The sequence below is a fragment of the Balaenoptera musculus genome, chromosome 12 (assembly GCF_009873245.2).
Source record: "Balaenoptera musculus isolate JJ_BM4_2016_0621 chromosome 12, mBalMus1.pri.v3, whole genome shotgun sequence".
Taxonomy (NCBI): Eukaryota; Metazoa; Chordata; class Mammalia; order Artiodactyla; family Balaenopteridae; genus Balaenoptera; species Balaenoptera musculus.
The window spans coordinates 66911046-66936761 of record NC_045796.1 but is presented as its reverse complement, the minus strand read 5'-3'; positions in this window follow the sequence as shown (position 1 = coordinate 66936761).

The following is a 25716-nucleotide window of genomic DNA, read 5'->3' as shown; positions in this document are numbered from 1 at the left end:
CTTTAGGGGCTGGCAGGCTGGCCATTTATACGAAAATGGAGAGCAGCCCAGCCAGAAAGAATTCTGGAAGCAGGCTTGCCTCGTGAGACCAGTTGTTTGGTTAAGCAAGCTTTTCACAATCCTGGGGACCACATATTTGCATTACTAATAGCCCTATTTTTAAGGGCACTGGCATTTTAGATGGATCGAATGACAGTTAATGTTTTTCTCTATTTCAGCTTTACAAATTGACTCATACTAAGTAAAGACCACACCTGTTTTTCCACATATCAGTTTCAAAGTGTTTATTTGTGAATGATATTTAAAAGGCAAATGTGTGACTGAAATAGGAAATCTTATACGAGTGTCCTTAGCCTTGGAATCCTGACTCTGGCACCTACTACTAGCTGTATACTCTTAGCAAGTTACTCAGCCTTTTTTAGCATCAGTTTCCTAAACTTTGAAATTGTTATCATAATACTTATTTCCTGGTGCATTAATCAATTAGGATAAACATTTACTGAGGGCACACTGTGAGCCAGGAACTCTTCCAGGCGCTGGGATGTGATGGTGAAGAGGACAAATCCCTGACCTTGTGCAGGAGTTGCGGTTGTAGTACTCAGCTGTCAATAAATGAATGTGAAATACGAGCAACAAAGTAAGCCTTCATTAATCATTAGAATTATAATGCTCTAATTCTTGTGCTGTCTGCCTCCTCTGCTAGACTGATATCTCCTGATGGCAGGGTTTCGCACTTCATTTGTCCCATCCTGGTCTTTAATAAGTAACTATTCAATGAAATAGATAGGTTTTGCCTTTTAGATCTATATGGCAGCTTGATTGTGGTGAATCATCATTCTTGATTTCAGTCAGTTGTTCTACTACACACACACACACACACACACACACACACACAGATAGATACCATCTCTGGGATGGATCCGTAACTGGACCAGTTCCCGAGTCCTAGAGTGTAGAGGACAATGTGACAGCTTGTAGACCTCAAGTTAATTTTCAGTGACATGAATATTCACTGCTCTGTCTCATCTTTCCTGAAATGACTGTCGATGGCTCTAACAATCCCAGTGGAAGGTAATTCCCTCCCCTCTCAAGAAGTCATCAAAGCCCAGCTTCTCCCTGCTTTGACACCCTCTTACCACCCCTGGCTATTGTCCAAGGACTTTCTAATCATCCTGAGTTCTATTATGAGCAATCCACATTTTGTGAGTTATTTATTCCTCTGCACTGAAATGCTGAACAATCCCTTGACTCTTAAATCTCTCACATTTCTAAAAGAATTGTAGATATATTCTCAAATATAATTTGCTTATAATTTTGGAGAAATCATGGAAAATCATAGGAAGAAGAGAATTCCCAAAAGATGAAAAATGATCAAGAATTATCTCATTAAAAAATGTACAGAGATATGAATTCCAGAGAATGCACTCCATAAAGGTTAATATCGATGTTTGTTAACGTTCTAGAGCAGAGGATGAAGTTGTAGGACTGTGAGACCTTAGAATAACATATATGGTTGATAGAAATAGTCACGAACACACTAAGAACAAGTGATCTCCTCCTAATCTCATTCTTTTTTTTTGGTTGTGTATTATTGACATTCATATTCAGAAACTGTTGATGTATAGAATGATGCTGATTTGGAGAGAACTTACTGATGAGTCAGATGGCCTTGGTTATTCTGTTCCATATTTGAAAAAAATATGTAGAGGAACATTTTTTAAAAAGTCTTGAAATGTTCAAGAATTATTCAAAGAGTTTCAAGTGGAGATAAATAAAATTCAGGACTTTGAAAACATTGGATGAGAATATAGTGTGTTTTTCATATTTTTAGATGACACAAAAGCGGGAACTATGTCCAATACAATAGATGATAAAATTAAGATGTAAAATCATCCCAAAGGACTAAAGTAAGACTGTACAGATAATTGTAAAGTTATGCATTTAAGTTAAAAAAAATCAATTCCACAAGTCTCTAATGAGAGAAATTTGACAAGACATCAGTTAAGGTGAAAATGACTTGTGTTTTTCATTGACCCCAACAAAATGATGCAGCTGCTAGGACTTTAATATGATGTTATGGTGAAGAATGGGATCAAGGTCACATGAGGGAGTGGGTTGGTTAAACTCTTGCAGACGCAGTGAAATTCCAAAATAATCATGTTCAGTTGTGGTAACCATATTTCAGAAGGGGCATTATCATTTTGGAGTTTGTGGAGGAGCTAGAAAGGAAAGAAATAATTTTCTGGTATAGAATAAGTTTTAAAATAAACAATTATGAGTATTTTTAAACAATATAATTCTATAGTTATTTTAAAAACACTGCAGTGTTATTACAGGGAAAAATCCAAATATTAATTTTTAAGTAACTTTAAGATAAGCATTTACCTTGATATGTGAAATATAGAATTACAATTTGAACAGTTTAGGTAAGCTGCAACAGTTTTGTTTTAAAAGGAGTTTTTCAAAATCTACAAATTCCATTGTTAAGGCTTTTGCTTGGGTAAATGGAGTCCCCACATTGACATAGGCTTTTTCCTATTTGTTTATTTGTTTGCTTGCTTGCTTGCTTTTCTTCACTTACTTTTTGGTTTTAGATTTTGATTTTAATGTGGACATTTTTTCCCCTCAAGCATTTCTAACTTAACTCTACCAGAAAATAGAGGTTTGCAAAATTATTACTATTCCTATCAAACAAAAATTTGCTTCTACAACTGCTACAAATTAATCAAGCAATACAGAGTCAAATAAACCTTTTATCGTCCTTATTATTTTGTTGCCATAGGCATTGAATGCTATCTTGTAACGGTATTGAATGCTATCATGTAACCGTCGCAATTATAGTAAGTAATAAAAAGATGTTTCCCTTTGAATGTATATAATGTATATAAAAATTTCAAGGTAATTCTACTTACCTTTATATACATATATAAAAGGTTTATGGATATATATATACACACATGCATAATTCAAATCATATAATAACACTATTGAGCTGACGTTAAGTATATTAAACTTTCAGGAAAAAATAAAATTTTCAAACAGTGATTAAAGTATAAGATAGATACGAACTAACCAATGGAGTAAAAGACAGATACTATACAGACACAGTATCTCAGGTTGAAAGGTGGAATTTTTACAAATGAAATTTCCATGATTTAAGACAACAGACTTGAGGAATTTTAAGCTTTTTTGATTATGAAAGACTTTAGAAAAGAGTTCCAAACTATACAAATGTAAATAATCTTAATATTAACAACATTTATGTCATTTTCTATTGAAATAGCAACATTTTTAAGCAAAAAAAAAAGGGGGGGGGGAACAATCTGTTCAGAACTAAAAGAAACAATCAGATAAATTTATGAGACATTAAATCAAGATCTCTTGAGAGGTTCTTTTGTCCTCCTGACACCAGCCAGTTCTGACACCAACTGGGTGTTCTACAATTCAATTCAATTCTAAGGCTAACTACTCAGAGTTAGTGTCAAACTCCACAGGTTTAAGGGCTCAGTCCCACAAGACCACCCTCACTTCAGACACCAGTTGTTACGTATGAAGTCCCAGGTTACCTGTAATTCTGTCCAGCTTGGCCACAATGTCAGGGGTTCCTATATCACCTTTCAGTTTTGGTAATTTGCTAGGATGGCTTGAAAAACTCAGGGAAACACTTAACTTACATGTATCAGTTTACTATAAAGGATACAGATGAACAGCCAGATGAAGAGGTACATAGGTGAAGTGTGAAGGGTACTAAGCACAAGAACGTCTGTCCCCTGGAATAGTGGTTCACCACCCTCCCAGTGCATCGATGTCTTCACCAAACCAGGAGCTCCCTGAATCCAGTAGTTCAGGGTTTTTTTTAATGGAGGTTTCATTATATAGGCATGATTGATGAAATCTTTGGCCATTGATGATTTGTTTAACTCTAACAAATTACTGTAGATGAGGTGGCTTAAATAACATGTATTTCTTACGGTTCTGAAAGCTGGGGAATCCAAGATCAAGGTGCCAGCAGAAGATGTGGTGTCTGGTGAGAGCCTGCTTCCTGGTTTGCAGGTGGCTGCTGTCTTGCTGTGCCCTCACATGGTGGAGGGCAAGAGAGGGGAAGCAAGGGCTCTAGTGTCTCTTCTTATAAGGGCACCAGTTCATTTCTGAGGGCTCCACCCTCATGACCTAATTACCTCCCAAATGCCCCACCTCCTAATATCATCACATTCAAGATTTCAACATTCGAATTCTGGGGGGACACAAGCATTCAGTCTGTAATAGTGATTAATTCAATCTCCAGTCCCTTTCCCTGACCTCACGGTCAGGAGTAGGGCTGAAAGTTCCAAGTTCTAATCAAGGATGGTGTTTCTGGCCACTAGCTTCCATCCTGAAATTATGTAGGGACCCACCAAGAGTCCCCTCATTAGAACAAAAGACGTTCCTATCACCCTATTGCTTAAGAAATTCCAAGGATTTGGGAAACTCTATGCCAGGAACCAGGGACAAAGACCAGACGTTTTTCTATGACAACAGATCTTAGTTTCTTTTTAAGAAAGACATTTTTAAATTAAATATCTGGTGCATTATTTAAGGATGTAAAATGTCTCAGCATTGTTTGTTTAGTAAGACAATATGTTTTATACCTCAACTTCTAGAAGATTCTAAAAGGATTAGTGAAAATTAAGAGATTTAGTTGTTCTTTATCATCGTTTAGGTAAAAAATTAAATCTAACTAACATTTTCACTGAAACCAACATCATCAGATGTGTGAAAGCAAAACCTTAAAATTACTTATCCAGAAGCCTAATAATTTAAATCACCTTTCTTAGAAATAAAAGATACCCTAAATTAATGGCAATATAACAATGAAAACAAAATAAATTATAGTTTTATAGTTACAAAAATTCAACTGTTATTTCTGTTTCTTTAACAGCAGTTTCCCTGAAGTCTGCAAGATGGCAGTGTTCTTTTTTGAAAAATTATTATTTTGAAGAGGAATTCTAATAATAAGTACAATATGAGATCTTAGTATATGTTAATTACTGTGTTAACTGCTTTACATAGATTATCTCACTTAATTGTTGTGACACTCCTATGATATTCTTATTGGGTACATTGATATTTAGAGTCCAGTTAATTTGCCCATGGTCATAGATAGTAAGCGGTGAAACCATAAATAAGAGTCCAGGCAAATAACTGTAGTGCCTCGCTCTTAAAAATGCACTTCATTGCCCATTAAAGTGACACATTGTTCTTTCATCAATTTCCAGTGGGTGCTAATAAAATTACAACTAATAACAAAATTATAGAGAATGAATTATTGGTAAGTTGATAGAATTTGTTAAATGAGGACATTACTATGATTGAAGAAAAATATCTTACCTTACTAGTATGCTGCTTCAACTTTTTACATAATAACATTTTACAGAGCTGTAATACATTCCTAGAAAGTCATGTGTATTCTCATTTCATCTGAATAACAACTCTAACCAGACTATATCCTGGTTAATGTAACCAGAAAGTAATTTCTAAGAAATACCAAGGGCCCAGTATTGATTTAGCCAAATGTACAATGCCACATACAGAGGAATGAATTCTTATTTTTTTCTTTAGCAGAAATTTATAATATAAATTTTAAAATATGACAGATTAAAACTTTTGGAAAAAATGTGGTGCATATTCCACTAAATTTTACATATTATAGAGAGTTCCTGAGGTTGTTCTGGTTGGGTGGCCCATAGCGAATGGGTGTTTGTGGCCAATATGTTTACCTTTTAGGGAAGAGGTGAGTGAGACTCTGAAGAAATCCAACTGAGAAGAGACCTATAAAAACAGACTGGCACATAAATCTTGTCTATCATGGTCCTACTCTTATGCACTATTTCTGTTACTAATGATGATTCCTTTCTAGAAATATGAGGAGAGTAGGAATTCATTTTCCCTTTGATGTCCTTGGCAGGCATGATGAACATTCATTTGTGTAGGTGTGGAGGAGGAATTTTGCATTATCAATGCTTTTCCTGCTATTTCTGGCACCCAGGTTCAGAAGATATATAGCTACTTTATAAAAGTGTCGTCCTGAATCTAGAATGTTTTATTGTCTTTTGTTGGGAGCAGCCTCCCTGAAATTTCACTTTGGAGTGAAATAATTTCCAAGTGATAGATTCAGGAGACACTAAGTGTTGCTTTAAAAACTTTTTTCATGATTCTTATGAAAGCTATAGATTTGTTGTTCAAAAGTATGAAACAGAGTAGGTGCTTCTGGGACTCTCGTGTTTGCAAACCTAAGTATCATTCTTGTATTTTAATCATGTAAGTCCCACATATTAAAATTTTATCAGTGATGAGAGAAAATTTGGAATTTTTGGAACAATCTTCAATGTTTCAAGAAGCAAGAGCATCCTTTATTCTGCCAAAAATGTTAATAGCTTTTTTCTTTTTCTAATCATAAAACCAGTACAAACATTGTAAAAACTCAAGAAAGAGAGTTTATTAAGAGATCATCCATAATCCTGTCACATAGGGAAAGGTGATACAGTCAGTTCTGCTAAAACATGACATGTGCTCTTAAAACTCACAATGTTATAATAAATAAGCTAATTAAGAGTGAATATATATATATATATATATATATTTATAGGAAAAGGTCTCAAATCAACTTACCCTTGCCGCTCCCCACTCTCACACAAGCCTGTTCCTCAAAGACGACATTCTATTAAAATAAGAATTATTCCCAATGACTTGTTTTCTATCACTGTCCTTTGTTCATTTACCTCATGCTATTTTTTTCACGATTTCTACTTATATATTTGTATCTTTGCTTGTGATATGTTGTTGAGGGTTACAGACCGATGTGGGATCCACATGATATACCATCTTAAGTGTGTCAATTTTATCTCAAAGATTTGGGAAAAAGTTTACTTATGTCTAAAACAAAGCATATAATAGTAAAATATAATATTGATACTTGCTTTAATTTAAAAGTTAGAATCTTACTCTTCAGAAATATTTTCCCCTTCATGAAGGTTGCTCTGCCCTTCCAGGTTTTTTGGTGAAAAAAATTTGAGAATGCAAGGATAGAGCCTTAGGAATGCTAAATTCCTAGAAGGGGAATTTTATAAGTATTTTAAAGATATTATGCATTGCTGACCTAAGACTTTGAAACAATTTACCATTCCCCCAGCATTATCTAAGTCTACTCGTTTTTTCCAGTCAAGCTGTAATCATATGAAGACCTTCAGTTGTAGAATTATATAATGGGAGAGCCCCGATCCTGTTGGTTTTATACTGGAAACTCACTAAAATTACTAATTCAATTGGATTTTTAAACAATATATTCATAGCCTTCTTGTGTGTGCACGTATGTCAGAAGGCAGATGCTTATGTGACTTTTGTGCATGTGTTTTTATTTAAAGCAGGCACTATGGAGTCCTATGTGTTTATTAATATCAAGTAACTCAAATAAGCTTAGTAAAGTCCGATTCTTTCTCAGCATCCTGTTTTTCCTCTTAGTAAAGACAATAACGAATTCTTGTGTTACTTTTAAACATGTGCGTTTTCATCTGATTGGAAAAACCTTTTCCAGTGACTTAAGCGTTCTTCAGAATCTTTTCAGTGACATCGCCAGAAGTCTTCTAGTTCATTTTTGTAAGCCTACATAGATATCCCACGGCGCTGAACCCTATTGGCATTTTTCTTTGCTTTTATTCAGCTTGGCTCTGTAACATTTACTTTGTCAATTACAGTCATCTTAGTATTCACAGTCAATTCTATCACTGTGTGACTTTAATTGTATTTTGCTAAATTAAAGAGGCATTATAAAGTTGTTACCCTTTGATTTTTCAGTTTAATTTCATTTTTCTTTAATCTTTGGAACACACAGATTATCAATTAGCATAATAAAACAGTCAGTGTGGAATTTAGTAACTATATTGAATATTCTGTAAAGTAGACTAGTTTGTACAACACAGATGTATGCAGGGAGCAGTAAAATGCTTAGCATTCTATGACACCACCTTCACAGTATCCCCAAATGCGTCTTAAACTGCTAGTATATTGGACCATTACACAGAAAAACATTGTTAATGGGTGAATAATATTAATGCCGTGCACTTTAGTAATACATTTTATCCAAAGACCTGAAAGTGCTCCATGCATGACAATTAATCACGTCTTACCACACTACTCCAAGCAAGGTATTATTATCTGCTATTATAATTTAGATAAACTATCGTTACAGTTTAAAAAGATGAAAGATTAAGTGACTTGTCAAAGATCACATATTAGTTCAGTCCCGGAGCAATATAACTCAGATTTCTGACTGCTGCTATTAACATTAAGCCCAGCCACTGTACGTACTATCCAGCGAGCATGGCACTGTTCTGAAATCATTTGCTACATACTAATCTATTATGGAGTTTAAGTGAACATGAATATAATGGCATCAGACTGTGTATTCACACCCAGCGCTGTATTCGGAGGCAAGTGTATGCGTAATTTTCTGAAAGATGGGGAAATGTTAAACACGTAAGTTAGCATCTTTTTTTTTCATTAGAAAAACTTGCATTGCCTTTAAAATAGTATTGAGCACTCTCCTTGTTCCTAGTAACGGCAAATGTGAGAACAAGTGGAAAATGAAAGTGGTTTCCACTGATAATGTAAGCGGGGCTGTTGCCAAAGTCGAGGTCCTATAGAATGAAGTCTTTTCACAAGGCTATCTCTCGGACTTCATGATTGTGCCTAAGTGTTTGCAACAAAGGATGCTGTTGATTTCTTTCATGATCTTCGTAATTTTAGGGAATGGCAAGAATCGCAATCTCTTGTTTGCCTCTTCTTTCTTTTTATTTCCCTATATCCACCATAAATAATTTCTTTCCTTGGCAAAAGTAGTTTTGTTTTTTTTAACATCTTTATTGGAGTATAATTGCGTTACGATGTTGTGTTACTTTCTTCTGCATAACAAAGTGATTCAGCTATAAGTATACCTATATCCCCATATCCCCTCCCTCTTGCGTCTCCCTCCCACCCTCCCTATCTCACCCCTCTAGGTGGTCACAAAGCAGGGAGCTGATCTCCCTGTGCTATGCGGCTGCTTCCCACTAGCTGTCTATTTTACATTTGATAGTGTATATATGTCCATGCCACTGTCTCACTTCGTCCCAGCTTACCCTTCCCCCTCCCAGTGTCCTCAAGCCCATTCTCTACATCTGCGTCTTTATTCCTGTCCTGCCCCTAGGTTCATCAGAACCTTTTTTTTTTTTTTTAGATTCCACATATATGCGTTAGCATACGGTATTTGTTTCTCTTTCTGACTTACTTCACTCTGTATGACAGACTCCAGGTCCATCCACCTCACTGCAAATAACTCAATTTAGTTTTTTTTCTATGGCTGAGTAATATTCCACTGTATATATGTGCCACATACTCTTTATCCATTCATCTGCTGATGGACACATAGGTTGCTTCCATGTGCTGGCTATTGTAAATAGTGCCGCAATGAACATTGTGGTACATGACTCTTTTTGAATTATGGTTGTCTCAGGGTATATGCCCAGTAGTGGGATTGCTGGGTCATATGGTAATTCTATTTTTAGTTTTTTAAGGAACCTCCATACTGTTCTCCATAATGGCTGTATCAATTTACATTCCCACCAACAGAGCAAGAGGGTTCCATTTTCTACACACCCTCTCCAGCATTTTTTGTTTGTAAATTTTTTTTTAAATTAATTAATTAAGTTATTTATTTTTGGCTGTGTTGGGTCTTCGTTTCTGTGCAAGGGCTTTCTCCAGTTGTGGCGAGCGGGGGCCACTCTTCATCGCGGTGCGCGGGCCTCTCACTGTCGTGGCCTCTCGTTGCGGAGCACAGGCTCCAGACGCACAGGCTCAGTAGTTGTGGCTCACGGGCTTAGTTGCTCCGCGGCATGTGGGATCTTCCCAGACCAGGGCTCGAACCTGTGTCCCCTGCATCGGCAGGCAGACTCTCAACCACTGTGCCACCAGGGTAGCCCTGTTTGTAGATTTTTTGATGATGGCCATTCTGACAAGTGTGAGGTGATACCTCATTGTAGTTTTGATTTGTATTTTTCTAATAATTAGTGATGTTGAGCAGATTTTCATGTGCCTCTTGGTCATCTGTATGTCTTCTTTGGAGAAATGTCTATTTAGGTCTCCTGCCCGTTTTTGGATTGGGTTGTTTGTTTTTTTGTTATTGAGCCGCATGAGCTGCTTGTATATTTTGGAGATTAATCCTTTGTCAGTTGCTTTGTTTGCAAATATATTCTCCCATTCTGAGGGTTGTCTTTTCATCTTGTTTATGGTTTCCTTTGTTGTGCAAAAGCTTTTAAGTTTCATTAGGTCCCATTTGTTTATTTTTGTTTTTATTTCCATTTCTCTAGGAGGTGGGTGAAAAAGGATCTTGCTGTGATTTATGCCATAGAGTGTTCTCCCTATGTTTTCCTCTAAGAGTTTTATAGTGTCTGGCCTTACATTTAAGTCTTTAATGCATTTTGCATTTATTTTTGTGTATGGTGTTAGGAAGTGTTCTAATTTCATTCTTTTACATGTTGCTGTCCAGTTTTCTCAGCACCACTTATTGAAGAGGCTGTCTTTTCTCCACTGTATATTCTTGCCTCCTTTATCAGATGTAAGGTGACCATATGTGCATGGGTTTATCTCTGGGCTTTCTATCCTGTTCCATTGATCTATATTTCTGTTTTTGTGCCAGTACCATACTGTCTTGATTACTGTAGCTTTGTAGTATAGTCTGAAGTCAGGGAGCCTGATTCCTCCAGCTCCGTTTTTCTCTCTCAAGATTGCTTTGACTATTCGGGGTCTTTTGTGTGTCCATACAAATTGTGAAATTTTTTGTCCTAGTTCTGTGAAAAATGCCACTGGTAGTTTGATAGGGATTGCATGGAATCTGTAGATTGCTTTGGGTAGTATAGTCCTTTTCACAATGTTGATTCTTCCAATCCAAAAACATGGTATATCTCTCCATCTGTTTGCATCATCTTTAATTTCTTTCATCAGTTTCTTATAGTTTTCTGCATACAGGTCTTTTGTCTCCTTAGGTAGGTTTATTCCTAGGTATTTTATTCTTTTTGTTGCAATGGTAAATGGGAGTGTTGCCTTAATTTCACTTTCAGATTTTTCATCATTTGTGTATAGGAATGCAAGAGATTTCTGTGCATTAATTTTGTATCCTGCTACTTTACGAAATACATTGATTATCTCTAGTAGTTTTCTGGTAGCATCTTTAGGATTCTCTATGTATAACATCATGTCATATGCAAACAATGACAGTTTTACTTCTTTTCCAATTTGGATTACATTTATTTCTTTTTCTTCTCTGATTGCTGTGGCTAAAACTTCCAAAATTATGTTGAATAATAGTGGTGAGAGTGGGCAACCTTGTCTAGCTCCTGATCTTAGTGGAAATGGTTTCAGTTTTTCACCATTGAGAACGATGTTAGCTGTGGGTTTGTCATATATGACCTGTATTCTGTTGAGGTAGGTTCCCTCTATGCCTATTTCAGGAGGGTTTTTTATCATAAATGGGTGCTGAATTTTGTAGAAAGCTTTTTCTGCGTCTACTGAGATTATCATATGATTTTTCTCCTTCAATTTGTTAATATGGTGCCCCACGTTGATTGATTTGAGTATATTGAAGAATTCTTGAATTCCTGGGATAAACCCCACTTGATCGTGGTTTATGATCCTTTTAATGTGCTGTTGGATTGTTTTTGCTAGTATTTTGTTGAGGATTTTTGCATCTATGTTCATCAGTAATATTGGTCTGTAGTTTTCCTTTTTTGTGACATCTTTGTCTGGTTTTGGTATCAGGGTGATGGTGGCCTCATAGAATGAGTTTGTGAGTGTTCCTCCCTCTGCTATATTTTGGAAGAGTTTGAGAAAGATAGGTGTTAGCTCTTCTCTAAATGTTTGATAGAATTCACCTGTGAAGCCATCTGTTCCTGGGCTTTTGTTTGTTGGAAGATTTTTAATCACAGTTTCAATTTCAGTGCTTGTGATTGGTCTCTTCATGTTTTCTATTTCTTCCTGGTTCAGTTTTGGAAGTTTGTACTTTTCTAAGCATTTGTCCATTTCTTCCAGGTTGTTCCTTTTATTGGCATATAGTTGCTTGTAGTAGTCTCGCAGGATCCTTTGCATTTCTGCAATGTCAATTGTTACTTCTCCTTTTTCATTTCTAATTCTGTTGATTTGAGTCTTCTCCCTTTTTTTCTTGATGAGTCTGGCTAATGGTTTATCAATTTTGTTTATCTTCTCAAAGAACCAGCTTTTAGTTTTATTGATCTTTGCTATCATTTCCTTCATTTCTTTTTCATTTATTTCTGATCTGATCTTTATGATTTCTTTCCTTCTGCTAACTTTGGGGTTTTTTTATTCTTCTTTCTCTAATTGCTTTAGGTGCAAGGTTAGGTTGTTCATTTGAGATTTTTCTTCTTTCTTGAGGTAGGATTGTATTGATATAAACTTCCTTCTTAGAACTGCTTTTGCTGCATCCTGTAGTTTTTGGGTTGTCGTGTTTTCATTGTCATTTGTTGCTAAGTATTTTTTGATTTCTTCTTTCATTTCTTCAGTGATCTCTTGGTTATTTAGTAGGTTATTGTTTAGCTTCCATATATTTGTATTTTTTACAGTTTTTTCCCTGTAATTGATATCTAATCTCATAGTGTTGTGGTCGGAAAAGACACTTGATATGATTTCAATATTCTTAAATTTACCAAGGCTTGATTTGTGACCCAAGATATGATCTATCCTGGAGAATGTTCCATGAGCACTTGAGAAGAAAGTGTAATCTGTTGTTGTTGGATGGAATGTCCTACAAATATCAATTAAATCCATCTTGTTTAATGTGTCATTTAAAGCTTGTGTTTCCTTAATTATTTTCATTTTGGATGATCTGTCCATTGGTGAAAGTGGGGTGTTAAAGTCCCCTACTATGATTGTGTTACTGTCAATTTCCCCTTTTATGGCTGTTAGCATTTGCCTTATGTTGAGGTGCTCCTATGTTGGGTGCATAAATATTTACAATTGTTATATCTTCTTCTTGGATTGATCCCTTCATCATTATGTGGTGTCCCTCTTTGTCTCTTGTAATAGTCTTTATATAAAACTCTGTTTTATCTCATATGAGAATTGCTACTCCAGCTTTCTTTTGATTTCCTTTTGCATGGAATATCTTTTTCCATCCCCTCACTTTCAGTCTGTATGTGTCCCTAGGTCTGAACTGGGTCTCTTGTAGATAGCATATATACGGGTCTTGTTTTTGTATCCTTTCATCCAGCCTATGTTTTTTGGTTGAAGCATTTAATCTATTTACATTTAAGGTAGGTATTGATATGTCTGTTCCTATTACCATTTTCTTAATTGTTTGGGGTTTGTTATTGTAGGTCTTTTCCTTCTCTTGTGTTTCCTGCCTAGAGAAGTTCCTTTAGCATTTGTTGTAAAGCTGGTTTAGTGGTGCTGAATTCTCTTAACTTTTGCTTGTCCATAAAGGTTTGAATTTCTCTGTCGAATCTGAATGAGATCCTTGCTGGGTAGAGTAATCTTGGTTGTATTTTTTTCCCTTTCATCACTTTAAATATGTCCTGCCACTCCCTTCTAGCTTGCAGAGTTTCTGCTGAAAGATCAGCTGTTAACCTTATGGGGATTCCCTTGTATGTTATTTATTGCTTTTCCCTTGCTGTTTTTAATATTTTTTCTTTGTATTTAATTTTTGATAGTTTGATTAATATGTGTTTTGGCATGTTTCTCCTTGGATTTATCCTGTATGGGACTCTCTGTGCTTCCTGGACTTGATTAACTATTTCCTTTCCCATGTTATGGAAGTTTTCAGCTATAATCTCTTCAAATATTTTCTTAGACCCTTTCTTTTTCTCTTCTTCTTCTGGGACCCCTATAATTCGAATGTTGGTGTGTTTAATGCTCTCCCAGAAGTCTCTGAGACAGTCCTCAATTCTTTTTCATTCTTTTTTCTTTATTCTCCTCTGTGGTAGTTATTTCCACTAGTTGATCTTCCAAGTCACTTATCCGTTCTTCTGCCTCAGTTATTCTGCTATTGATCCCCTTCTAGAGAAATTTTTATTTCATTTATTGTGTTGTTCATCATTGTTTGTTTGCTCTTTAGTTCTTCTAGGTACTTGTTAAACGTTTCTTGTATTTTCTCCATTCTGTTTCCAAGATTTTGGATCATCTTTACTATCATTATTCTGAATTCTTTTTCAGGTAGACTGCCTATTTCCTCTTCATTTGTTTGGTCTGGTGGGTTTTTACCTTGCTCCTTCATCTGCTGCATATTTCTCTGTCTTCTCATTTTGTTTAACTTACTGTGTTTGGGGTCTCCATTTCTCAGGCTGCAGGTTCGTAGTTCCCGTTGTTATTGGTGTCTGCCTCCAGTGGGTGAGGTTGGTTCAGTGGCTTGTGTAGGCTTCCTTTTGGAGGGGACTGGTGCCTGTGTTCTGGTGGGTGGGGCTGGATCTTGTCTTTCTGGTGGGCAGGGCTATGTGCAGTGGTGTATTTTGTGGTTTATGTGAACTCATTATGGTTTTAGGCAGCCTCTCTGCTTCTGAGTGGGGTTGTGTTCCTGTCTTGCTAGTTGTTTGGCATTGTGTTTCCAGCACTGTAGTTTGCTGGCCATTGGGTGAAGCTGGGTCTTAGTGTTGAAATGGAGATCTCTGGGAGAGCTCTTGCTGATTGATATTATGTGGGGCTGGGAAGTCTCTGTTGGTCCAATTTCCTGAACTCAGATCTCCCACCTCAGAGGCTCAGGCCTGACACCAGACCAGAGCACTGAGACCCTGTCAGCCACAAAGCTGGAACCACATCAGAAGAGCAAGGAATAGACAGGGCTTCCTCAGAACTAAAATCCTCCCTGTTGTCCTCCTGGCTGGGTCTCTGCAACACGTAATCCCTTACGTCATAAGCTGATGGCAGGTCCAAAGCATTGCTCTCCTCTGACTGGGTTCCTGGAGTGGCTTCCTGAGTTGGCATAGTCTCCCCCCGCAACAGCTGCCACCTCGAACCGGAAGTGATGGTGCCACGATTGTTACGGGAAAAGTGGAGTTTGAAAGGAAGTCGCCAGAACCATCTTTTGGCAAAAGTCATTTTATTTAGTTGAGGTCTTCTGATACCAACTGTTCGTTCACCACCATAGATCTGTTCCAATGTCCATTTAGTGAGGATCACTGAGAATGATTTGTACAATTGATTGGTGACACTGAGCACAGACTTGATGCTTCCTCCTTTCGGGAGCCCTTCCTAGAGGAAACAGAATTGTCAAAAAAAATGCAGGATAGTATTTCATCTGGGTGACACTGGATATCACAGTTGCTAGAACTCTGCTTATGTAAATCCTGCATATTTTCTGTCTGCTTTTTGACACCAAGCAGGGACTAACTCCCCTGAATACTAGAGTGTTTTATATTTGTATTCATGGTAGCTGTGCACTAAAACTACTGCAGATAATTTAGGTAATTGGCAAACCACAGGGGCACTTAGTCTGCTCACCTAACTATTTTAGGTTGCCTCATCATCACTCTAATTGGCAGTGGGTAGTTACTGGTCCATTTGCCATGTATTATGACAAAAGATGCTGATGGAGCCCGGCAGTGGGTGTGTTGTACCTTTGCCCTGCTTCTGGCATGCAGAAAGCAATCCCACTGTTTTTGCATAGCAAGTAGCATGGCTGGACATTTTTCCTACGTCAAAAGAGTTTTTCCTCTTGTAAAATGACAACTTTCCCCAGCAAAGGCCTGATCTCAGAACTGACACATATCCTTTCTCTCAACCACTGCATAGGACATTGTCCCTAAAAACAAGGGTGCATCAGTCAAGGTAATTTTCGTCATTTTCACCACATTTTTATTATCAGAACTCCTCTGAAGCTTGAAATTGAAATCTGTTTCTTTCTTGACATTTTTCTCTATATTGGACATGTAATTATGGGCCCAAACTAAGTTCAAGGGGAATGGATCAACAAAGCCCACAGTTAAGTACACTAAACTTTTATCTTGAAGGAAAATATGAATTCCAAGGTAGATTTGGGCAGCTGTGCTATGAATGCCACAGTGAACAATTGTGGAATCAGAAGAAATATCCCATGGTTAACTGACTTTTTTTAGCATAAATGCAAGGAACATAAAAACAGAAATCCGGCTCTCCTAGCACAAGAGAGTGCTTCTTAGTATTTTGAAGATAAGACCTCATTTTAAAAATAATAAAAAGGTGTCCAGTTGATAATAATTGTAATTCTACCATTTATTGATTGAGAATACATTAGTCTTAATTAAATAATTCAAAGAAAATATTTATTTTATTAACTACATCAGCAACCTCATATAGAGAAAAAAGTATAAAGAACATAAATTATTCTCAAGACTGTGTTTTGTGTTAATAGATAGATTGACAGATACATTACAATAGGCTTGTGGCTTATGGTCTGAAAATCTCTGATGTAGGGCCTGCAGAGAAAGACCTAGTTTAGTTTAGGTTTGTAGTCAAATTGTGGTGATAAACATTCATTAGGCTAAGAAAATGGGTTAACGATGTTATGACATTGTGTGGGAAGTTATCATAGGTGTGTTTACATTAATTAACTAAAAATTAACCTAGAACTAAGGAAAAATAATTAATGTTTACTGATTAGAACGCTGTTAAATTATCTTTTATTTCCAATTCTTTGCCAGTTTGAAGTTACCTGTAGTCTTTAACACGAGTTGGTAGGTATGCTAAATTTTTAATCGTGTGCTCAAATTTTAGACAACATTATGGAATTCATTCAGAACAAAGACTGCAGGCTCTGGCCACATTTTCATGTCATGGCATTAATAATCAGGTAGAGGATTTTTAAAAGTTGATACTTTCGGAATGGCTGCAGTATGCTCCTGCCTACAATTCTATTCTCATCAGTTTCAGCTTGCCCCGGACATTGCTTTCTGCCTGATTTTTAGCTGGGATAGACCCAAGTACACTTGTATTTGCTATTCATGTTTGAAGATGCTGCTGATGAAGAGTGTAGTCCGTTGAATGAGAGCAAAGTTACCGATGTGGCCCACAGCCTTGTTTTCTCTGGTGGTGGTATAGAGCCAAAGCTTCGGGAAGCTTTAACACTTCAGTTGGGATCTCTGTCAAAGAGCACTGGAAATAGTCATGTTTTGAGGCTTGTCCGCCATATGACTTTCCCATCATCTATATGGATACCACTTTATCAGCTATGCTACTCCTTGGGGCCTTACATATTTTGTCAGAGCACTTTGCTAATGGTTATCTCACCTCAGTCCGTCTATGGAGGTCTTACCAGCCATCTTATCTCTGTTTAAGTCACAAATGGTACATCTGTGCTAGCTTAACTCTATTCTGGGACTTCAGGATAAGTGTTCCCTGGACCAATGTTTCTCAACCTTGGCCGTATTACATTTCGGAACAGGAGGACTGTCTGTGCCTGGTAAGGTGTGTGGTCTCTGCCCACTAGATGTCAGTAGCACCCACTCCCTGGGTGGTGACAGTCAAAATGTCTCAAGACTTTGCCAATGTGCTCGTGGAGCTAAAATCATCTCTAGCTGAGAACCTCTGCCCTAGTCTGTCAAGTGATGCTCAATATGGCCCATATATAAGAATGAAGAAGATGTAAGAAGGTGGATATGATATTTATTATAGGCCTAAAACAGAGGCCTTTAATATAGGCCTTTAATCAGAGGTAAAATGGGACAGTATTGTGACCATTGCTGAAATAACTTTCTAGGCTCAAGATGGAGCCGCTCCTGCCAAGGGTGCCACATTAGCAAACTCAAACTTAGATCATGTTCACGTCCCTGTAGATGCTCCACTTGATCAGAAACGCAATGTATTCAGTCAGCCAGTCCCCAGACACTGAGCCAACTCTGGGCCTTCTCACCCCAGACAAGTTTGGCTCCAGCCAATCAGAAGTTTTCTATTTTTCTCTCCCTTGTTCTTTATTCTTTAACCTATCAAAGCTTTCTGCCTCCTGCCCCATTTTGCAGTTCTCCAAAAAGAGACTGTTTGCTTCATGAAGTGTTAAAGTTTGTTTGCATCACCTAAATTGTCTTCTTCAATCATTTTAAAACACCATTTTATAGATCTTCAGTTCAGGGAGGATTACAGGGTCACATTGTCTCTGCACAATATCATTCTAGCTTCTAAAGGAATAACGAATGGATACATAAATCATAAAGGTGTGTGTGTGTGTGTGTGTGTGTGACTTTTTCAGTATGGTTCCTCTGGAGGTAAATGTGCTAAAGTCAGGTATGGGAATGCTTGGTTCTAATATGTAAAGTCATAGAGAAGCAAATTGCCTGTTCCATGGACTTGAAATTGAAAGGGATTTGTAAATGTTATCACACTGATTTTTTTTTTTAGCAGAGTGTGACCTTAGTAGGTATATAGAAATAAACTATATATATATATATTTTTTTTTTCTGGTCTTTTGGGAAAAAAAAAACTTGATCCAGTTTAAATAAAAAGCCTATGTATGAATAAAATGGGTTCCTCACAGACCTTAGGAAAATATTGGAATCAGAGACTGGAAAGCTGTTTGGAGTCTTTTCATATTTGTTCATGCGTTCTTTTAACAGATATTTATTGAGCACTTCTTCTGTGCCAGGGCTATGCCAGCCTCTGAGTACATATTAATTGTCAAGGCACACATGGTCACTCACAGAGCTTGGGCTTTGTCTGTCTCTCTCTTTCTCACTCAACTCCCTGCATTCCTGCTTCAGTCTCTCTCTGTATCTCTGAAGACCAGTTTTCTGTGTTTCCCAGTGTCTATGCAAAACATAAGTTCCCCTCATAGCCTATAAATGTTAGAAATCGCTCCCAACTGAAAATATAATCTCTTCCTGCCAACCACAGATCTCAGAGGGAGGGACTGTCATTGGCCAAGTTGGGTCAGCTGCCCACCCTGGACCTATCAGATGTGCCCAGGGGATGGTATCCCAGAGGACAAACACGTCTGCTGGGAGCTTTCTCCCATATGAATGGGGAGGCAAGATTCCCAGGGAAGGGAAGTTGTGTAGATCATCCTCAAATATCTTGTACCGCAACTTGGAGTGAACTGCTTAGTGATAAAATGCAAATGTGCAGCATAATAAATGAAGAAAATAAGAGGAAAAGGGTTCCAGGCCATAGATGGACCAGTGTGTGCTCTGTGATACAAGTCCTCATCTTCAGAGAAACAGAAAGTTAAAGAGAGCAGACAGAATTGGAATCAGTGGGACTAGATATGGTACAAGGCACAAAAGTGGCTTAGTTCCTTTCTCTCTAGTCCTTTAGAAAGTCAGGGGACATCATCTGAGGATAACTCAAGAGTAAGTATAAATAGTCACAGTTATGAGAAGGAAGTAAAAGACCCTGGGAAAACCACAGAAGCCTTTATTATAAGGTTCACACAGACCAATCAGCTCTATGGCTGGGGAGTGTCAACCTATAGATATCAGAGGTTGTTCGGGAGGCCACGAGCTGGAGGATAATGAGAGAAGGAGAGACAGGAGGCAGCTCCTTTATAGCCATGCAGGCTCCACTCCAGCCCTTCAGTAATCTTGCCTTTTATCACCACTGGGTGCAGCTGTACAGCCCTGGGGTCCTCTGCCATGTGTGGCCTCTACAGTTAATCTTGGGATCAGCTGACTCTTCCCAGACCTCTCATCTCTGTAATCCTTATACACTACCAAAATTTAGAGAGGAGGGTTATTGTCATCTTTGAAAAGCTAACTCATAGTTGAAAGAGGCACACTGACCTTGTAGTTTTGTATTTGATAGGACCCTGAGCGTCCTACTTCCATCACGGTTCATGAGCACTTACGTTTGGGAGGAATTGTGCTGTGGTCTAGCTAGTAATGAAGCGCCTCATTTCCCAGTTTTTCTTCAGTATCTTCTTCATGAACCCACGGAGGAAAAGGGTGCTTTGTAGATCATGGCTTGGAGAGTCCAAAATCCTGTAGTAAAATAATACCAAATGCTCTCAAACGTCCATCCAATTCCCAACCCCGCCTCATGTATGTATGCATTTACTTACGCGATACAGACAGAAAAGATAACCATGATCTTAGTTTCTCAAGGAAAGAGTAAAAATGCTTTCAGAAAAAGACCAACAACTCACTTGCTGTGAATGGCTATAAGCAATATGTAATATATGTTCTTTATTCATGGTATAATGGTACTCCTGGGTTTACTGCACATCCAAACGTGATTAGTGTTTTCATCTTTAAAATCACCATGTAGAATACATTTTATTAAAAAGCAAGTGATAAAGGTAAGCTAATTTAAATCTCAACTGTAATGGTAGCAACTGTTCAGGCTTAGACTTTTTTTAAACAAAAAAAAATTTTTCTGGGAAGGATATTTAATCACTATCAGTGCATGTCCATAATATAAAGCAGACCGGCTTTTAGTTGTTTTTATTATTGTTCTCAAATTCTCTATATGCAATGCAGCCTCTCATTATCTGTCAATCTATCTATCTATACCTATCTATCTATCTATCTATCTATCTATCTATCTATCTATCTATCTATCTATCTCTATCTATCTCTATCTATCTATGTATCTATCTATATCTATCTATATCTATCTATCTATCTATCTATCTATCTATCTATCTATCTATCTATCTATCTATCTATCTATATCTATCTATCTATCTATCTATCTATCTATCTATCTATCTATCTATCTATCTAATCTATCTCTATATACATTGCTGTCCCTCATTTTACACATGTATAAATATATCTAATATATACATCCTTATCCATATATAAACTTCATTACATTGTGTGTATTGTATATTGAACTGAGACAGACAGCTTCCCCTCATCTCCCATGTCCCCCACTGATACGTCACTGCCTCTGTTTTGAATCATTTCCTCCTCTTGTGTACTCCTCAGTATTTTCCACATAGGGATAATAATAGAACCTACTCTCATATATTTATTTCATATGTTGTGAGGGTTCAATAATATATGTGTCTGGCATATACTGAGAACTCAATTATTGTTACTGATTCAAACAGGAAATTGGGATATGTTTAGTACCTCACATTTTGCATCACTAGGCAAGCTGTAGACTTCAACTGGATTGATGAAAACCTTGCTAAAAAATGCTAAGAGTTCCAACATTTTTTGAAATTACCATGTAGTGAATCAGATGACATTTTAATTTTCCTGGCAGAAATGCAGGGAAGCCCTTATTACAGAAATGTTTGGCAGTGTCAGTAGAGTTTGGATCTACCTATAACTAAACACATTTTGTTGATCTGAGAAGTTTGCCATGGTGCTAAGGCTCTTCACTATGGTAGAAATAATCATACTGTTGTTGCATTCTTTGTTGTCTTGTTACACTAGGGGGTAAATAGCATTTTTAATGACTCTAGTTTCCTTTAGTTTATATGACTGTATCCAAAAAACTATGATGCAACTTGTAGGCTGACATCTAAATACATTTCTACTTCTCTTGAAAATGTATTGCTTTCTACAATCATGGTCACCCAGACACACACACACACACAAGTAAGGAAGAAAATATTACTTCCAAATAAGGTTGAAAAAAGAAAAGATTTCCTAAGGAAAACAATTCTGAATTGTTTTGGATTGAGGTGGTTTTGTTGAAATTTCTCTTTTAAGGGTTATTGAGATAGGATTGGTTTAACATGGAAAAGTTAATAAATGTGGAGCTGGTGAAGGAGGGTTGTACTTGCTAAAAAGAACATGGGTATGAAGATATTGATATCTACTGTGTATGTGTATGTGTGTGTATATATTACAGTATATAAAGTGTATAGTATAGTATAATGTAAAATGATCTTGCTGTTGGTTGACAGAAAGTAGGATTTTATAATCAGAGTTGCTGTCTTGTAATGCAAACCACTACTGGGGTCATTTGGCTCCAGTATATTCCAGTTTCTCAGGTATTAGAGTTTCTCAGTAATATATTAGTGTGTTTCAGGTTTAAACTCATTAATCTTGAGATTGTTTTCCTTCTTTTTTGCTCTAGTATACCACCTAAGTTTATGGATATTCAATGTCCTATGATGGCATAGGGAGTGCTGGGAAGGGAGATTGAGAAACAGGGGGCTACACAGTCTGGTCCTCTATTTTTGTTTGTCCTTATTGACACCTCTTGAGTGTCTACATTTCCATTTAATTCATCTCTGGTTTATACCATATTCCTCTGTGGCATCCCCTTGTCAATTCCCCAAGACACCTTCAGGTCTGTTGACACACAAACTCTCACTCTCAACTAGTGTTCCCTTCTGAAGGGCACATAAAACTTCAGCTGCTTTCCAAAGTCATTTTGTGCAGTAGGAGACACTGAAAGTGCTGCCTCAGGCTCTCTCTACACCTGACATGTCATGCAGTGCCTTGTTGCTACTCTAATTTTCTGACTATGGTGACATGGAGAACTTCTAAGGAAGTGTTACCTTTACTTTCCAGTGTTGCTGATGGGAAGCAGATCCAAATCAACTCTTTTGTATTAAGATTCTCCATACTTAGATGGTTGGTAATATCACCTTCCATAAACTCCTGTTAACAAAGGATAGCCCTTTGTTGATATGTTAGAGGGTGATCATAGCTCCTTTTCAGACATCCCAGTCGGTTACAACTCTTTTGCTTTCTTTAGAATATTCACTTCACTTTTCAGACCATGGAAGTTTCACCAAGTATAGGATAAACAAACAAACAAACAAAAAACTAGTGAGCTAAAAGAAACGTGACTCTTATATCACCATTGTTTCCAAGTTCATTATTTATGACATGGGTTTGGCTTTTGGGGATCCTTGATTAAGATTTTTTTGACTCTAAACCCTTTCCTTGTCACCTCCATTCTCTGGGGCTATGGGAAAGGTGAGCCCTACCTGCTGCCATGTGGTGATAGAGGGGTGGGGAAAGGGTTGCCAGGCAGAAGGGAATTACAAAATTTGAAAAGAAAGCATTGGTTGTTATCAATGAATCACTGTGCTACACATACGACTGTATGCATACCATTCAGGGTCATACCTTGAACTCTACTAGAGTGTGAGCTTCTTGTGGACAAGGAGTCAAAATGCAGCTTTTTGTTAGCTGGCATATGGTAGGTACTCAATTTTTTGATAAGTGAATAGTAGTTATTGGTAAATAATTTTCCATTGACGGGTCGATCTTTATTAAACTGAGCTTACATGCTTATGGTTTGTAGGTCTTCAAAATTCTAGCAAGAAGAGACTCATGGAAAGTAACAGTAATTCAGTTCCATAAGATGATTGAAATCTCAGGTATTTAATATGCTTATTCTTGAAAGTCCACTTGATAATTAAAGTTGATCTTATTTTTTAGAAAATAATATTTGATATTTATGATTTATCCATGTTCCAAGATTATAAAGTTATTTGAAGTATTCTGTACAGGAGAAGTGAAGACATAGAAACCAAATATTTGATTACAGTAGGTTTAAATTAAATCTATCATACTTGGTTAATTCATAGTCTGATTAAGAAAAGAACGTTTATTCTTTAAAGTCTCCAAATAAATATACCATGAAATATTAAAGTGGAAAAATGTATATATTTTCTCATTTGTCTTTATATAACAAAGCACACATGAAATAAATAGAAACTTTTTTTTCTTTTTTTTTACTAAAAATGTGTGCAGTAAAAAGTAGTCTTCCTAGATTGGACCAAACTCTTTTTTTTCTTTCATTTGATCCTAAACTGCATCAGGAGAAATAGTTTTTGTATGCTTTGATTTTTCTGAGAATTGGAGAGAGAAGCTAGTATACCGCAAATTGCCACTATTGTTCAAAGCCATCAGACCAAGCCTATATAAACCTCGATAAGAGCACTTGTAAGATTCTTTTATAGGGATAACTACAGTGGAGGAAGATATAGCACTTAGAAATGAATATAAGGTGTTACAAAGGAGGGTTGTGGACTGTTTGAAACCCTGTGTGATAGTTACAGAATTGGATTTAACTCTTGAATTACTTTCAAAACCTATCTCTCTCTCCATGTTCCATATATGTATTGATTAGCTTGGGAGGTGATACGACCCCAATATTATAATGATTTACATAATCAATGACACTGATTACATTAAAAAGAAAAGTACAAAGAACAATTTTTAAAAACTACTAAAAGCTACATATTATGGTCCTTAGCTTCCTGGGAAAGATAGTCTTTCTTCAATATATTTCCCATCCTAAAATGGATAGACTTTTCTGTTCTGAAAAGAAACAGTAGTTTAAAGAAATAAAATGATCATGAACCTAAATATACTAACAATATATCTTTTGATATAGGATATATCAAATATATAAATAATAGATAAAAGTAGTTAAAGAAACAAGGCCAGGAATGTAAGAAGAGGTAGATAAATTAAAAATTGTATTTGGAGGTTTTCAACATAACTGTATCAATATATGAAAGATCTAGCAGACAAAAAAGACAAGATTTGATTAATATGCTTAAGTTTATACTTCTATATGTATCTGTACCAATATACATATTAATAGAAATAACTTTATACCTAACAGAGAATATATTTATTTTTAAGGTGATGTTGAATCAACCATTTCTTAGGCCGCAAAGGAAGTTTCAGTAATAAAGAACCACCATCTTCTAGTCTATGTTTTTGGGCCATAATTTAATGACATTAAAAAATAAATAACAACATGAGAGTGTCAAAATAAAAAAAACTCTTTATGTCAAGAAACTAAAACTGTCAGCATTTCGGTAAAAGAGAAAATCATAAAGGAAACAATAAAATATTTATGCTTGAACACCAATGATGGCATTATTTTTCAGAATTTGTGAGGCCCAACTACAGTACTTAGAGATAAATTTATAGCTTTAAATACACAATGGAGAATAAATAAAAACAAATGAGCTAAGTATTCAAAATGACATGAGAAAAAGAGCAACAGAATAAGCCCAAAGAAACAAGAAGTAAGAAAATAAAAAATAAGAGCAGAACTCAGTAGAATAGAACATAAAAATAACAACCCCTAAATTATGCATATTGCAAAAGAAAGAAAAAGACTATGACATGAGATATTAAAAAATATTATGCTCAAATCCATAAATTCTAAACTTAGACAAAGTAGTACAGTTTTACAGGGAGAAAGATAAAAATTGAATTTACTAATAACCATTAAAGAATATTAAAATAGTAATCAGAGCTCCTCAGTAACAAAATCCAAAGACAAAATAAGCAAACAAAATCCCAACAAACCAAGATCCCATAAGACATGCACTCCTCACACTCACACCCATATAGTTGTACAGGTATGTTCTACCCAACTTTACAGAGACAAGTAGGTTGTTGCACAAAATAGAAAATGAGAGAATATGGTCCAACTCATTTTTAAGGCTAGTATAACCTTAGTTTTTAGGGCAAATAGTCCTTGAAAAGAAAATTATAGCCCCACTTCATTTTAAACATAGATACCAGAATTTAAGTTAAATATCAGTTGAGTGAATCCAGGCATATATATAAAAATATATTGTCATGAAGCACTATTTATCCTACAAACATGAGAATATTCACATACCTATAATTTATCATATTAATGGCCTAAAAAAGAAAATCACTTGGTTATCTCAATAGATAAAACAATAGCACTTACAAATATTCAATATCTCTTTATGATAAGTCTCTTGGAAAGAAATAGGAGGAAACATCCTGAAATTACAGATTCTATCTAACAAAAATCTTAAGTTAGCAT